The sequence below is a fragment of the Dermacentor andersoni genome, chromosome 10, assembly GCF_023375885.2.
Source record: "Dermacentor andersoni chromosome 10, qqDerAnde1_hic_scaffold, whole genome shotgun sequence".
NCBI lineage: Eukaryota > Metazoa > Arthropoda > Arachnida > Ixodida > Ixodidae > Dermacentor > Dermacentor andersoni.
The window spans coordinates 126428443-126445271 of record NC_092823.1 but is presented as its reverse complement, the minus strand read 5'-3'; the positions used below and the strand labels follow the sequence as shown (position 1 = coordinate 126445271).

Here is a 16829-nt window from a genome sequence, read left to right as displayed (position 1 = left end):
TTTTTATTGGTAAGCTTGTGCCCAGAGAGCAAAATCAATGATAAAGTGGCAACGATAATAACGGCGAACACGTTCGGTATGCAGTCTTTGAACCTAAGCGCACGGCTTATATGCCGGTCGATGAGTCCTGCGTTTCCTCCATGCTAGAGCTTCAAGATTGCACAACATCTCGCCGAGAACTGTTATCTGACGACAGCTAAAAGTTATTATTATTGTCCTAGCTAGCTGTGTTCTTCATGATCTTCTAACCTTGTTCAATCCAAGGAGGTTATTAAAACGTTTTATTAAAACTAGTGGTCATCACGGAGACATACACTCGTACAACCCTATGAAAGTATATCGCAACAAATGTCATTTGTTGGAAATGACATTAGATTTGCCGTGTGGCAGGGGTATAATGGTAATCAGATTAGATTGACGCATAAACAAAAATGCAAGCATGCTAGGAGCGCAATTCTTTTATTTTTGCAAAGCATCCAGTTTTGCAACGTCCAGTACGCAGCTTGATAAAAAACACATACAAAACGAACAATTTGAAGGAAGCATAAAAGAAATGAGGTGAAAGGAAAATTAAAAAAAAGAGGGCATTTGCAAAAATAGCATTTTACACACTAGCGCGCTCGGCTCGCCTCCGTGGCGCAATCGGCTAGCGCGTTCGGCTGTTAACCGAAAGGTTGGTGGTTCGAGCCCACCCGGGGGCGGCGCAATAGTTTTTTTCGGCTTTTTTTTTTTCCTTTTTCTGTGGGCATTAGCAGTAACTACGCTACATCATGACACTTTGTCCAAGAATGCATTTAGCAGAAGGGGAAAAAAGGTCAACCGCATATATGTTGATTAATATCTACTGGACCACTTTGGCTTCTTTAATGTATGGTAGTGGGTTGTTGCTTTAAATTAACCGGTGATTATTATTGATTCAGTCTAACAGAATTCGGACCAAAAGCAAGAAAGTACAGTAGAATCTTTTAGAGCAGCGAATGATTAGCTGTAGTAGTCTGAAAACTTGCAGGCGTAGGATGCGGTCACATGATGCAAGATAATTAGGATGACTGTATATCACTGAGCTGGTCCTTTAATACCTTTGAAGTGAATCTGACGATAGCCTGACGACAATGATGATCTCTGCTTACGGATATATGTGTTCTCATTCCAGTTATCCCCGTATATTTCAAGAACACCTACAAAAATATCCATAGTCGTTAGAGTCAATGCAACAAGTCGAACCTCGATAATAAGCACGGGTATAGCGAACAATAGGAATTTAAGAATACATCTAGTATGTTTGACACCGATATCGACGTGTAGGAAATCATACACGCTTATAACGAATATCGTATATAACGAGTGTAGTTCCCTGTAGCATGCGGCTTCGATAACAAGGTTCGCCTGCCTTGCTTTGCTACTTCCAGCTACTAGGTCTAAACCCTGTCAAGTTAAGCCTTGATCATGAGTCAACACAGGAATGAAGCTCTACGTGTTAAGCTATAGTGACAGCTGCAGAAGCTATAGTTGGATATAACTCAAGTCTGCAGTGAAACCCCGCCCACGCCCTCATAACCGCCAGCCACTGTTCCTCCACGAGGCTGCAAATAGGTTGTACTTCAAACTTTCCCTGTTACCTAAGTAAGGCGGTAACCACACAGACGGCCAGACAGACAAGAAACTTTATTTGGTCCTAAGGGACTATGTTGTCGTATTCACGGGCCGCACCCGCACCGGGGGCGGAAGACCATGATCTTCAGCCCTGTCACAGGCCCATTGCCCAAGCAACAAAAAGACCGTGGCAAAAAGTCGGCCCGACGTCTCCGGCCGACTGCAAAACGGTTGGCCCGACCTCGGCAACCGAGGGCGGCCCAGCTTTGGGGATTGACATTGGCCTAACGTCGGCCGATCGTCGGCAATCGATGTAGGCCCGACCACTGTGGCCGACTTGGCCGACGGCGTCCCATACGAGGGCCTACCAAGGCTTTAGGTACGTAGTCAGTCGGCCAGCCGTAGGGCCATTCTATTTGGCCAACGCAGCCGAGCGCATGCCACACGCGGGCCAGCCATGGCCCTGGCGACAATAATGGTCGGCATTGCACCGGCCCGGTGCTGAAAGCCGACGTTGCTTTTGACGCCCCGAATAATCGTAGCATTTGCATCATGCATTTACAACAGCATGCGCATCATGCATCATGCTTGTGTGGTGGCCGGCATAAAAGTACCACACGAAAGCGAACGCTTTTTTGTACTTTTTATGCCACATAAATGCCAGGCAAAAGATTCTGATACAGGTCTTTATTTCTTGTAATTGTATATGTACACCGACACGTTCACAAGTTTCAAACACTAGTTCATATTTGGTGGGCTTGAAGCACGGTCACGGCGCCTTCTTTCATTCCGGCCTCCATCCCTGTCAGCTGCTCCAACCAACCAGCGTTTTGCGACTCCGGCCACTGATGCTAGTGAAGCGTCAGGGAACGTGCTCCTCACAGATGCTGCAAAAAAGCGGCACATATAAGAAAGCTGCCCCCGCTTTATAGTTCAGTTGGTGAGTCGCATTCCATTTGAAGAAGTGAAACAATCAAAAAGATCATAAGTCAGATATTCACGAAACATTAAAGAAACGACAACAAAGCAATATTAGGGACGTGCAAATCAGTATCGAAGCTGTCAGGAAGAGTGGCTGGACGACACAAATCGTGTAAGTACCGGATAGTTGGTAATTTATATGTCGTTAGCAATAGGGGGAACTGAACACGGAACCATAGCAAAACACGCATACTACTGTGTCTATAGGTAGCGCGGCTATTTACACCACGATAGGTCTTGTTGCTTCCCGTGAGCACTGTATGAAACAGCCGAGTTGAAACGCTGAGACAAAGAACGCGCCGGAGCCCGGAGTGCGCCAAGCGGCACAAGGAGGTGAATAGGTAAATGTCTGGAGAGGCAAGAGGGGAAGCTTATGGCATGATACATATACTTGCTGACATGATGGCAACGATGATAGGTCTATGTTTTGCAGAAAACAGTTAGCATACATGGGTTAAAGCAGAAACAGCATATACAGCATATATTATATGGTGAAGCAAAACAAACTCCTCAAAAGCAGTGGCAAAATATGGACGCCGCAAGTAGAACTCACTTATTACGGCATTATTTTATTAAAGAAAATGCTAATACTGGACGCAGCAAGATGCAATAAGCAGCAGCTTGTTTGAATGAAGAAAAAAAAACTAAGCATGCAGTTGGTACCGATGTTCGCAACGTGCACTAGAAAGCTGATTGTTATGCCATATTTCTTACTTATATTCGTGATGGCCATGAGCTTCACGAAGGCGTGCTTCCTCCCTGCGACCCTTTCCAGCTGAACTGCAGTGCAGCTTCATTTGTAAGTATGCCCTGCAGAATAGTGCTCACGGCACGACCGGTGTCCGTTCCTCCGTATCTGGAAAAAAAGTTCACCTGCACGAACCAGCGCACGTAGAGTTAAACCAGACATCCAAATACGTGGTTATCGTGTTCTGTAAAAAATAATGGCCAGGATAAGAAACGCTCTCGTTTTAAATGTTTTAACCACATAAAACAAATATATCTAGAAACAACGTTCTATGACAGAATGGCATATGGCTGCGGTATTGTATGAATGACAAAATGAAAATCAACCAAATATTAAACATGAATACATAGTTTCTCTAAAAAGAAAACACAGCATGTCATTCACCATCTGTTCCATGCGGGAATCTGAAGCTAAATATTCCTCTAAGATACGCTTTAGAGCCGCCCAAGGAAACATGAGGACAGGAAGGATAGGTTTACCGACTTTGGTCGGAATATCAGTGAAAAAAAAAAACCATCCAGGCAGCGCGATAAATGAATACAACACATAGTTGCACAAACAAACTAGCACGCAGACTGCCACGAGACAAATGTATAGGTATACATAACGTCGAGACCGCGGTGACAAAGTATTACACGTAAACTACGAAAATGCAACAAAAGAAAAATTGAGGAAGAACTTACATATGGGCTATCCGCAGGGTTTCACATACGTGTCTTCTTGTCTGATGTTCCTAGATCTACTCTAGTCCACATGCGGTGAAGCGCGCCACACACAATCCATTCTTACCTGCAATGCACCAGACGTATATCATACAGGTATTTACAGTTATGGTTTTTCATCTGTGGGAAGGAACGAAAGCAACTTCTAATTAATTATGACTTTTCCGCAATAATAACCAGACAAGCGTCTTACCCAATTTCTTCCCGAATGGTGATAACAGTTCCGAGCGTAGCAGGTCATTCGCACACTGTGCTTCAATTTAAGCAGTGTCGTTCCAGTGTTTCCTAGAGAAAAATTAACGAGAATACAAGACGAAAAAATAATATTAGAAATATATACATGAAAGTACGTCTCACATTTCCCTGTCCCAACTCTCGAACGCTTGATCCGTTCTCATGGAAAGCCTCTTTTTTTTTTCTTCCTGTCAGAAAAAATAAGCCCGAAAGTCAAGGAGTTTATCATACGTTGCAAAACCATTTACACAATACAAAGCGACCTTTGTTCACTTGAAAAAGACAGTCATGCATTACACAACGTGAAATTAAAATGCCACTTACGAGTACGCATATCTTGAACGGCGAGATACGGCGGCTCCACTGCATGTAAAAGGCTTGCGCTGTTCTTGTCCATGTCACTTTTGTGTAGCTTGCGTTTATATGCGCAGTCCATGATAACAGAAATGCACCAACTAGTCTACCATGAGACGCGGAACGAGCTGGCATCCAGAGCTAGCATTTGGCGGCAACTCACGCACCCGCGCCATTTGGCGGGAACTCGCCTGCGCCCCTGCAAGCAAGCGGCGTTGGCCTGACGAAGAAAAAATAGACAGCAAGGAAAGTCCCGTTTCGCTTTCTCGCCCCGTCCTCGCTGGTGGGAGCTGATGCTGACAGAGAGAATCGCCCGTCCGTCCCTGCTTTCCAAGAACCTCTTCATTCCTTCTGGGAGAGGGAGAGGCGACAGCCCAAGACGACGTCGGTTCCCCACACTTTTCCTTTTTTTTCGTTTTTCAGGCGCTTCCTGTGAGCGCGTTGCCGTTTCCTTTTGGTGTGTGTGCTGTGCACGTGCGTGCGTGCGTGTGTGTAATGAAAATCTGCGTTCTATATTTTGCAGGGATTGGTAGCGCTATACGAATATGTATATACCTTATGTGAACAATAATTTTGACCTCTTCAACGTGTCGAACAGTACTTTGGGTGCTATGTACGTTAGCATGTAGGTTCTGTTTTCTTGTTTGGGAGTATTGTACAAATATCGTATAATCTTGATTGGTTTCCTTTTGTACTTGCTCAGTATTGTATACCTGTTATTACCGGGTGCAATTGTCTTTGTTTTAAAAGTGTCGCTGTAAAGGCTCTGCCAAGCGAAAGGGGGCTGCGGCTTTGTCAATCTGTATCTGACAGCTTTTTCTGCGCCTCTGCTGTCTGTACCTTTACAAGGCAGAAATAAATAATTTGAATTTTAATAAGTATTTATCGTCAAAGCATCACGTCTATATGTGCACGAAGTTCGATAGGTGCATGCATGCATACACAGTCAATACGATTTCCAGAGAGCTTTGCACGAAAATGGTAGATATGCTTCACAGGAGACGGCGCTTGAAAAAACACTCATGATATACCATGAATTTATTAATTCTTAACTGCTTGATTGTTGAACGTCATTAGTTAATTGAGCGAAAATTGGAAGAATTTGATCGAACTCTAGTTCTTCCCAATCAAATCCACGTCGACAGCAGAAATGCTCTATTTTATGATTTACATTGATTGGCATGCAGCCTTAATTATTCTTAGACGAATCGACAATAGCTAGAAAAATTGCAGATTTTGACATCTCTTCACAATTCGCCTTCGTATAATCGCTTCTTTCACCCTCCCCAGTGAAAACATTCAACTGAAATGTTTCCTAGAACTGTACAATCCACGAGTCGCCTGCGCTTAGTTCGTTTGACGATTTTTTCTGTGCTGCGACAGGGCCGTTTACAATTAACGCGCCGTTCGCGAACAATTTTGCTTGACTCTTTCTGCAGTTCAGATGACGATTACGAGAACTGTCTAATGCAATATCCACTTGATTAAATTTTGTTCCCCGTTAAATAGTTATTTTCTCGATAGTTTAACTACAAAAGAAGAAAGCAATAATGAACGACACAATGGTGTTGCAAACATATCCGTTTTTGAAGTATTGAAATCTTGTGCTTTTTGGTAAAGCAAATGTAATACTTACGCGATATGTCTTCTTCTTGCGACTTGCACACTGGTCTCCACGTACTCTTGCTATCATAATAGTGGTCGTTGCATGCGCACCCGCATATATGGAGAAAATAAATTTGATTCTGATTTCATTATTCACTCTAATTACTAGAGTTCTATCAGTCCAGAATAAAACACAGAACCATCCTTTAGCCGGAAGGCGATCTAACTGCCAGATGAACTGTCACTGACGTCTGTATGTGATGGTTGCTGTTTTTCCCCGTGTGATGAACCGCCGTCATCGCTTTTGTATAGCTGGTATATATTCCGTCATTATATATATTCGTCCTTCAACATTTGTTACGCAAAAGCAACAACAACAAAAAATTGCTGCCTCTCACTTCTTCAAAGGACTGCGCAGCCTGTCGGAACGCACTGGCGCGTGTGAACGCATGGCCTGAAGGTTCAATTTCAAAGTGTTGTTCAATTGCTGCCTGAACCACTCGTGAAGACCTTTCGTGCCCCGTTACTTTATTATGCTAGCTTTTCTTGTGACCGATGACAAGACATTAAATTTGGCGGCCTCTGCAAGACTAAGGTGCATCAACACAGCTTCTTAAATATACGAATTGGCTCAGCGGCTGTCGGACAGTGTGCATGGTCCCTTGTGGCACGTCACTAAAAAACCAATTAAACGCTTAGCGTATATGCACAAAATGATGCGACCACTAATATAACATGAGAGGGGACTTTCGGTCTCACAAAAAAAAAACGATATATATATATATATATATATATATATATATATATTACACGAAGTGCGCATGCGCACAAGCATGATGCATGATGCATGCGCATCATGCATCATGCTTGTGTGGTGGCCGGCATAGAAGTACCACACGAAAGCGAACGCTTTTTTGTACTTTTCATGCCACATAAATGCCAGGCAAAATATTCTGATACAGGTCTTTATTTCTTGTAATTGTATATGTACACCGACACGTTCACAAGTTTCAAACACTAGTTCATATTTGGTGGGCTTGAAGCAGGGTCACGGCGCCTTCTTGATACCTGATAATATTTTTTTCACTGGCCTCTTTCTATAAGAAGGACGAACATTCTAGGCAGCGAAAAAAGTATGAGATATATTTCATCCTGGGGTAAATCTTTTATTCATAATATTCATTCCCAGAAAATATGATACAATGAAACGTTGATGCTTAAAAGCAAAACTTAAAGTTAAAGCGTTTTCAGATCACTGAGAAAGCGTAAGTCTTTATACGAGTTTGGTTTAAATGCGCAACGCAGTAAACAAATCCTTTAATGTAGTTTGCACCCATGATATTTCTTTGCTTGTTCTTGGCTTTAAGTTGGTTGCACTAAAATTCGCCATATGCCGCCGGATATGTTACATATTGCATACCATTAAGGCATATGCACATCACTAGTGCCTTTTCTAGGGATGTGTCATCGCTCATCTCAGCGTTTTCCTGCTGACGGCCGCATATGAGGAGCCTTGTTTCCCCCCAGACACTGCATGACCTTATAAGGTCGCTTAGCGCTATCTGAAAAAAAAATTCTTTATACGCAAAGTATAATACTTTAGAGATGAAAATATGTTTCCTTTAGGCTAAATGTGTTTAAACTAGTACCTCTTGCTTTTTCACTGCTTTAACATTGATTGCACTTCTGAGATTTCTCCTACTGACTGCTCTTAAAATGTTGCGGTCCGGAAGTTTTTAGAATTTGGGGATATGGGAAAAATGGTCAAATCACCGCATTAATGAGAGCATGCATTGCAAGCCTGCTTCTGAAGCGACGAATGAAGGCTCAGAAAATTTCAGTATTTTTGATAAGATCAGAAGGAACATTTTCAATTTTGTTCATTTTTATCAATCCTACTTCCAAACATTTATTTGCTTTCAAATGGGACCTGAAAAACAAAATAACGATGTGCAAAACGCAATTAGGTGAGTCACATAGCTGCAACTGATATTATTCCATTATACTCTTGATAAAAATAAAGTTTAAAAGTTCGAACACAAGTGGCAACGCTTTTGATAGAAGCTTTCATTATAGAAGCAAAAATGAGGTATAAAAACGCAGTTACGCTTAATTCTAAACCCAATGCAGATGGAAATTCTGACAAGAATGGCATTCTACGTGAACTTATCACACGTGAACTTTCACTGTGGACATAGACATGTTTGCAGCTGGAAATCAAGAGCTGCAACGGGCACAGTACATTCGTGTTCATCGAACACAGTCACACTTCCTCTTTTTAAAGCTAAAAATGTAAAATATGCAGAGCTACACAAGATAGATATCCCAATGCAGAGTGCAATTGAGGTTACAAATTAAGTAGAGCGTGTGGTTGCAACCTCGCATGCAGCGCTTCGGAGATGCAGGTTACTGTCAGTCGACAAATAGCTCACAAAATTATGAATTTTCACATTATAGGCCGCAGTATACTATGAGCGGCATACGCGGCAACTACACGGCATACACGGCACACCACATCGATGCGTCACTAACAGAGTTCTAAACCATGAGAAGAAGCACAGTGCAAAATGCAGTGACAACTCCAAGCTCGCCACCCTTGCCCGAGGCGAAATGGCAGCGGGCACAGAGAGAACGGTGAGTTGGCGAAGATAAATTAAAAACAATAGAAATGGTGTGAATTTGGTACTTCAGCGCAATTAGCTGAACAATTCAGAAAAATCCAACAGCCCGGTGTTAAAACTTGTTAAACAAGCACGATGATGACTGCTATCTATTTCGATCAACGCTACTGCTCGCTTTTCAATAAATTCACCATTACGGTAAATTTTGCACCACACATCATACAAGCACATACCGGAAATCATGACCAATTGGCAGTCAGCCGCTATTTAACAAAAGCGAACCATGAGTATTGTTCTTACCTGTATATTTACATCGTCCATGAATAGCAGGTGAAGGACCGCTACATATATCCATTATCCATATGGCGCTGGAGCCGTCAGACCGCGGTGGATTCTCTCTCGTAAACTCTCGTAAACTCGGCACAGTGCACAATGTCTGCAGACACCACCGGCGTTGTACGCCATGAAGGTCTGTAGAAGTGAGCGTGGCGATACTATGGCGATACACACCAACTCTGACAATTAGACCGGAAGCTCTGCGCTGCAATGAACGAACGTCGCTCGTGGCAGTCCGCCGGAAAATCCACACGAAAAATGGCCGGGTGCAGTCTTCAAAACACCACGGTCTCCTTCAGCCCCCCCCAAGAAAAGTTTCGCATTCACCGCAGGGCAGTGAGAAGACACACAGCGTTGTTTTCCCTCGCCCACGCTCCGCGCAGATCCCGTGATATAAAACGGATCCGCTATTCGGATTTTTTATATGGGTGATGGAAAGTTCCCACGCGAGCGCTCTGCGGGATGTTAAGCGTGTAATTTGCGTTTCTCACGCGTACGCGGCTCGCTCACGCTCGCACAAGACAGAACCATGGCAGGCAGTCTTGTCCTCATGCTTACACAAAGGAATGTCACGCTTATTTTCGGTCACGGGTGCCTGAAACGTCATCCGCGCCTCACTTACATGCGCGTCACGCTAAAACTCACAGTTTAGCGTGAGATTAAGCGTGGATTTTTTTTTTTTTTTTTTTTAGTGTATACTGAGGTATTTGTGTTCTTTTACTCGAGGTGTTTCCTGGCCCTGTATTGATACTGTCTGTTCACTGTTTTCATTGAGTACTGTTTACCATAAAAGCTGATTTCCTAACACTAAATTTCAAATGTTAAATTCTCACCTTCATGTGCACATATATTCTCCAGGCGTTGCATAACACTCCGCTTGTTAGCTAGCAACACAATGTCGTCCGCATAAAACGAACCTGGAAGCTACTGCTCTACTATTTTAACCGCCTGTTTGTATGAGAGAGAAAACCCAAAATTGCTTCCCTCTAGCGCCCTTTTCATACTTACCATGTACATCACAAACAGCAGTCCCTAGTTGATATCAACTTGCTTCTCGCTCCTCATCCCTCCCCATTCAACGCAAACTGTATTTTCTAGGTAGGTCTCTGTCAAAAGCTATATAAAGTCGTTGCCTATGCCTTCCAGAATATCCCACAAAATTTTGTGGTCTACGTTGTCATACGCTCCGGTAATATCTAAAAAAGCCACATAAAACAGTCTCCTCTCTTTGGATATTTCAATACACTGAATAAGAACAAATAAGTTATCATCCAGACGCCTATTCTGAACCCGTTCTGAAGTTCTCCCATACCATTCTCTGCCCATGTTTGCACTTGTAATTTAATTACCTGTATTGCTAACATGTATATTGCCGATATAATGGTCAACGGTCTATATGGGTGAATTCAATTCTTTTCTCCGTTATCTTTATACATTAAATTCATTCTACTTTGTCCCCGGCTGTCTGGTATTCGCCTATCTTGTAAGCCTTTTTCTACTGCTTCCCACAGAGCTTCCTTACTTTTTGATCCTAGTTCGCTAATCAGCCTAACGGGAACCTCGCCTAACCCTATGGCTGTGCGCTTTAGAATTTTCTCTGGTTCTCGTTAACGCTCTTCTTCTTTAAAACTACTTCATCATTGCCTTGGAATGATTCGGTCGTTATTTTTCGGATGTAATTTAATGTCGCATCCCCTTCCATTTTTTTTTATCTTAGTCTAGGACATGCTGTTGTGTTCCAGACTTTCTGCTTAATAAGTTTGTGTGTTTTCAAAATATTCTAGGCGCGGCCTTCTTTTTCTCACGTATTTCCGACAACCAACGTTCACTTTCACCTTTGAACTTTGCTTGAACCAGTATTATAACAATAGATTTTTTTTCTTCCGGTATACTTCTAATTTTCTGTCTACTTCAACCTGTGGCAACTGCACTTTCTATGCCTGCTTATGTTCTCGTAATGCTTTCTGTCGTTCATCGATCGCTTCGGGTATCACGCTGTTCCACCAGCTTTTTTGACTTCCTTTTTGTTTTCCAACAAACGTGTTGCTTCTCCTTCCTAATTTCTCTCGTCATTACATTTAGAAGCTCATTGTATTCCCACTTTTTGCTTGGCCATTTGCCGTGTTCTTTCTCGACTCCCGTGGCTATATTTGTTATTTGTTAAGCGTTCAAATTTGGACTGGCCATTCTTCGCTCCGTGCTCTCCTTCACAACTACATATCCCATTTTCAATATGGTGCGTTTATGGCCAGTCCTTGTGTTACTACAGTCTTACTCGCCAATGGCTCAGCTTATCTCAACTGATCTGAACTTATCATAAATATCTTCCGTCATCAGACAGTAAGCAATAGTCGATTGCCTATTTCCAACTTCCCATCTGATCTGACCATCAGATTTACGGCCCGTAATTACGATAACGAGGTTACGTTGCTCACAAAGGTCCAGCAATAACTTCCTGTTGTTGTCGGTATAAACGTCTAGATCCTGTATGTGGGCATTCATGTCACCTAACAGGGTAATTTCGGCATTATTTCCGAAAACGCCTAATATCAGCACTTAGGCATTCCGCTAAGCCTTGGTTCTTCTCTCTGCAATGTTTTCTCGTTCATAAATACGTTAAGCCCAGCCAAGTTTTATTTCCACTCATTGTGCCTGAAAACCAAAGATGCCCTTGACACTTTGAATATGCTTTTTCCCATTTGAACATTCCGGCCCCCCTCCCTTTCCTTTCGATTTAGTTCTGTTGCAACCTTCCCAAACATAATTCTCAATGACTGGTGCATCTTTTAAGTCTCTAAGGTGCGTTTTTTATAACCGCATACACCCCGATTTGTTCTCTATTTAACTGCTCCTCAATTTAAAAGTGCTTTTCCTTTCTTCTGGCGCCCTGCATGTTTATGCAGCTTATTGCATGGCGAGCTCGCTTTTTTTTTCCGCCTTTCTCTGTGGTACTAATCTGAGGTACCGCCACCTACCGGCCGTGGCCACTCAGACAGACCTCAAATGGCAGCTAGAAAAGGGCTTTGTCTTTCAGTTTCCGCGTAACAGAATTATGTTTTCCCGCATACTCGATTTGCAATCCGAAGTTATCATGTCTGAAGCTTGTGCTTAAGTTGTATTTTACGCATTTTCTGACAATTTACCCTCAAAGATTCATTTCGTTCCATAAGGCTCTTGCGCTTGGCGGGGGCCATATATGCTGCACTTCCGTATACATGCGTGCCCGCGTTACGTACGTCGCTTGTGGTGTTAGTGGTGGTTGGTTTCTGAGTAACGTCGTCTAACGTCGGCAATCGTTTCGTTGTACATCCACTTTCACAGGGTGCAATGGAGGAGGGCTTTTTTTTTTTTTTTGCTAAGAATACTGCAGGGAACCTGCTGAGAAATATGCGCACAAAGCCACAAACGTGCGAAACCCGCGCACAGCGTAGGCAGAATGTAGCTGTGATACCTTACGTTCACACACTATCCCACAATTTGGAAAAGGTGGCTCAGCGTTACGAGTGTTCGCTGCTCCCCATAAGCTGTAAAAGCTTTGTAGAATGACCGACCCGGAAGCAAGCCAGTAACGTGACTGCGGCATAAAGCACAGGCCGCCTTTTATTGAATACGCATAAGGGGTAGTCTATGAAATTCTTTTAAGGTGCGGAATAGTGTACATTGGCCATACTGGGAGATGTGTTAATGATAGGTTAAGGAAGCACGCAAACAATGTAAAAAAATCCGCGTGAAGGAAAAGATTTCGAAGGTTTTCTGGCAAGTCATTGTCTGACTTGCAGGGACTGTTCGCCCGACCTTGTAAACACTTTCGTTATTAAGAAGAGTAAAACTCGTGTTATACGGGAAATCGCAGAATCTGAACCGATTTCTAGAAGTGAACTTGAACTTTATTTCCATCATCGATGGAGGAGAGGAAAAAAAAGCTGTGTAAGCATGGGGATGTGTCAACATGGCATCCATCACGCTGTCAGACAAATAGTTGGCATATTTACGAATGCGCAGATGATTACACCGGGCTCGGACAGCATGTATATATTCGTGATTCATTCACAAAAAATGTGTTTGGAAGTTCAGCACCCATCCTTGTCCTCTCGTCTCCATCCGTGTCTTCTTGCGCTACCGCCTTTTCAAATTCTTAGGATATATCACGCACTTTCCACTGTGTGTTTTGCGGGGCAAGGAGTAGTATACGCGCGCAGGCGCGTTTCGGCGGCAGGAAGCCCGCTCCTCTCCCCAGCCCCGCTGTAACATGATCGCCGCCTGCACGGCATGAATGGTCCCCGCCTGCTCTCGCGCGACGTGTTGGTGGGGGGAGTGAGGGGGCTGTGTTCGTCTTTACATTCGGGGTCGCGGAAACCAGGCGGTTCGCTTGCCGCCGAACTCACAACTTTCTTTACCAGTGATCCAAGAAGAAGCTGAAAAAGAAAGAAAAAAAAGGCCAGAACAAGTTTCGTCCCCTCAGGCTCCGGAGAAAAGCATTCCGTCCGCAAGCAGCAGCGCGAGTTCGAAAAGAAAGGAGGCTTCACAGTCTCGAGCAGCGGACGGCGCGGCGCCGTCCGTCACGAATCACCCGAAGAAGATGGCACATGCTCAGTCTGAAGGATTAGACTGAATTGCGCGCAGCCAGTGGCACATAGCGAATGATAAATCATGAATCTGAACATAAAGCACTATTCCATTAAGAGGTCGGTGTGCTGTAGATATACATATGAGCCGAAATCATACGTGTTAGATTTTTTATGAAGGAACGTATTTTTTGTTGCACCGAAGAGAAACGCGCTTACTGCGAGGATACAGTTGTCTGTTATGTATGAGTGCCTAACAGAGCGCTTGCCAGCCCAACTGGAAAACCGGAAAGCGGCGTGCCGAGTGTCAAATCGGCAGCCCGCACCATGAGGGAAAACCTTGCATTGCTATTTGAAAATCGCCCACGCGGAAACTATGCGAGAAAACCTGGGCGAGCGCGAAGTGCTGCTGCAGAAGCGTGCAACAGAGAAAGTCTTGCTGGGACGCACTCGTAAAAAGGGATCCTCGAGCCTTTGGCAAACCATTTCTTGAAAGAAGAAACAAAAATTTAGAGAATGGGTAGTGGGACTCGGTGCCGTAGCAGATGAATTGCGCCGTCGTAGCAGCCAAATCATTTCTACTAAAAGGAAGAAAAGATTGGCTGAGAAGATTTCGAGATTGTGTTGCTGTAGGTGCATCACCGAAGTTATACTATTGATGCATTTACGTTTCACAGTCCCGTAGCAAAGCAGGAACAGAAAACCCCTGGCGCTCCCCAGTCATCTCCTGCAAAATGAAGACATCAGCACTTTCATTAGGGGAAGTTAATTCTTAGTATGTCGCATAACGTTTGCTTGGGCTATTTGGCTCATGGGAAACATCATGGCGTGAAAGACGAGGACACAGGGCTCATTCTGTTTCTAGTCCTCTTTTTTTCTTGCGCCACTGTTTTTTTGTTTCCAGCGGTTTCCACATAATATGCATTTTCCTAACCGTAGTTCTGTTCTTGGTTCAATACAATTCGCGTTCGCCTTTTGGCAAATGCTCAGCGTGCGTTCAGTGTTATCACCTCGTCGCGCATGTTCTTCCGAAATTTTAAATTGTGAATTCATATCTGACCAATTCATTTTGAGTAAACAATATATCTGCGCCAGCTGTAGTAAATAGATGTTTAACTAGTTTTCTGACACTTTACTTACGTCAAATATCCAAAAGAGGAGGATACGAATAGTCTTGCCGTGATAAATGAAATATAAAAAAATCACTGTGGAGCAAGGCCTGCATTAGTTTTTCTGTTTGGGAATGAAAGCATCACCGCTCGGTACTGCCTGCTGAGCGGAATTCAAGGACTCCTAGCTCCACAGTCTGTAATAATTCGCATAAGTTAACTTCAGGCTGAGCATACGTATGTTCTGGTGCACTTGTCGTTCACACGAGTGAAAGCGCTATTAGTTGATGCATAAAGGAGCTTGAGGGAGGCAAAGAAAGATGCCAAGCATCGTAAAACGCGTCTCTTTTTAGTGGTGGCTGGATGCAGTGGGTGGGGAAGGCGCCTCTGTGTTGCAGCTCTTGGCGCGGAGGCTGAGAGTCCGGGTGGAAGAGGGGGGTGACGTTTGTGGAGAGAAGACGCTTGTGGGAGGGAGTAGGAGGAAAACTAGCAGTGCAGCGAACGTGGCAGCGCGCCGAGGGCAGCGCTAACAGAGCGATGCGATGTCTGGTCGCACTAACCGCTTCAGCGCTCCGCCCCAGAGATTCGTCGGCGCTCTATGATGGCATCTCGGAGGCCATGTTTAGGGCGGTAGGTACAAGTTTAATTTAGTGACGTTTGCTTTGTTAAACCCCAAATATTTCTAGAAGTTTAGTGTTTAAATTACAATAAAAAAGAATTAGCGAAAATTCATAATATATACCACAGCCCACGTGAAATTCCGCATGTTTACAGAATTAATCCTTGCAAGCATCCCGAGAATTTCCCTTAAAGAAGCATGGCAGGTTAATTCACATATTTACGCGTACGACGAGTTTCATATTGCTTCAGAAAACGGTCCCACACACATATATCGCTGTTTCTGAACGTATTGCGCTATAATGCAGCTGTGTATATATGTAATAGTCACGAAAAGTATAAATTCTGTAAGCATAACAATGTATTACCTTCACCTATAACAAATTTCCCTAGTGAGAATTTTATAAGTATAGACCGACAGGCAGGAATTGATATAAAAATTAAATTATGCTACTCATCGGCCTCGGGCGTTGGTCCGACGCGTTGCCATCGTACCGAGCCGGCGACCAACTGGCGGGTCGGGAGTCAGTCTGACAGAGAGGTTGGCAAGACGCCCTCTGCCGACTGCCCGCCGGTAAAGGCGGCGGCCGTTGTCATACCGACCTCTCGCCAACCTTCGCTGGCCAATATAGTCGTTTGACGATCATTTCCCGACGATCGGCCAAGCAGCGGCAGTTGGCCAAGGTTGCTTGGGTGGACAGCCCGAAGCTGGACTTGAAGGTCGTTGCTCTTGACGGCTCCTCCCCAGTAAAATAAAATTATAAGCACTTAATTTTAGGTGTTTTCAGTCATCTATTACTAGTGGAATGGTGAAAGCCTAATTCTTTATTGAACTGAGATAAAATGCTTGCTTCGCTGCAACTATTTGCTGTCAAGTTTCACTTCAGTTGGCATTGAAGTTTCCAGAGTAAAATGGGCTCAGCAGTGGAATGAATTGTACCGCGGACTGTTGAAGAGCGAGATGCTCAGACTCCATATGCTTTGTCCATGTCTGTTGCTAACCTCATCACTTCCGCTGATGAAAAGGCTCTCCAAGAACAACAGACACTTCGGAGATATCAAGTACGACACCATTTTGAAATGGTTGCATGATGACGAGTTTGTCTGCTTCTGTGATTGGCTGGTGGAGTAACAACCTCACGCGGTCCGTGTGCCTTGGTTGCCAACTGCTGTTTTTTTTAAGTTGTAACCTACTATATACATATATATGCTTGGCCTTGGCTAATAGTTGAATGTTGTGAACCAAACACTTGACAAATTTAGTTTAATGCACCCTCAAAATGACTATACCAAGATCACATGGTATTTCCTTAGCAGTAGGGTGTAATGTAGCCCACAAGTAG

General features: G+C 43.8%; 1 long non-coding RNA gene and 1 other non-coding gene across 3 annotated transcripts; one reads left to right on the top strand and one right to left on the bottom strand.

Moving 5' to 3' along the window:
* Positions 1-627: 627 nt before the first annotated feature.
* TRNAN-GUU (transfer RNA asparagine (anticodon GUU)) lies at positions 628-701 on the top strand. Its single transcript has one exon. It is a non-coding gene; the product is annotated as a tRNA-Asn (tRNA).
* A 1564-nt stretch (positions 702-2265) lies between these two features.
* LOC126544979 (uncharacterized) lies at positions 2266-5732 on the bottom strand. Of its 2 annotated transcripts, none has more exons than XR_008608323.2 (5): positions 4603-5732; positions 4238-4466; positions 4006-4164; positions 3289-3447; positions 2266-2480 (listed from the first exon to the last, which is right to left on the bottom strand). It is a non-coding gene; the product is annotated as an uncharacterized lncRNA (long non-coding RNA). The 2 variants fall into 2 exon arrangements; XR_007602262.3 differs by having other exon boundaries at positions 4006-4111; positions 4603-5728.
* Positions 5733-16829: the final 11097 nt, after the last annotated feature.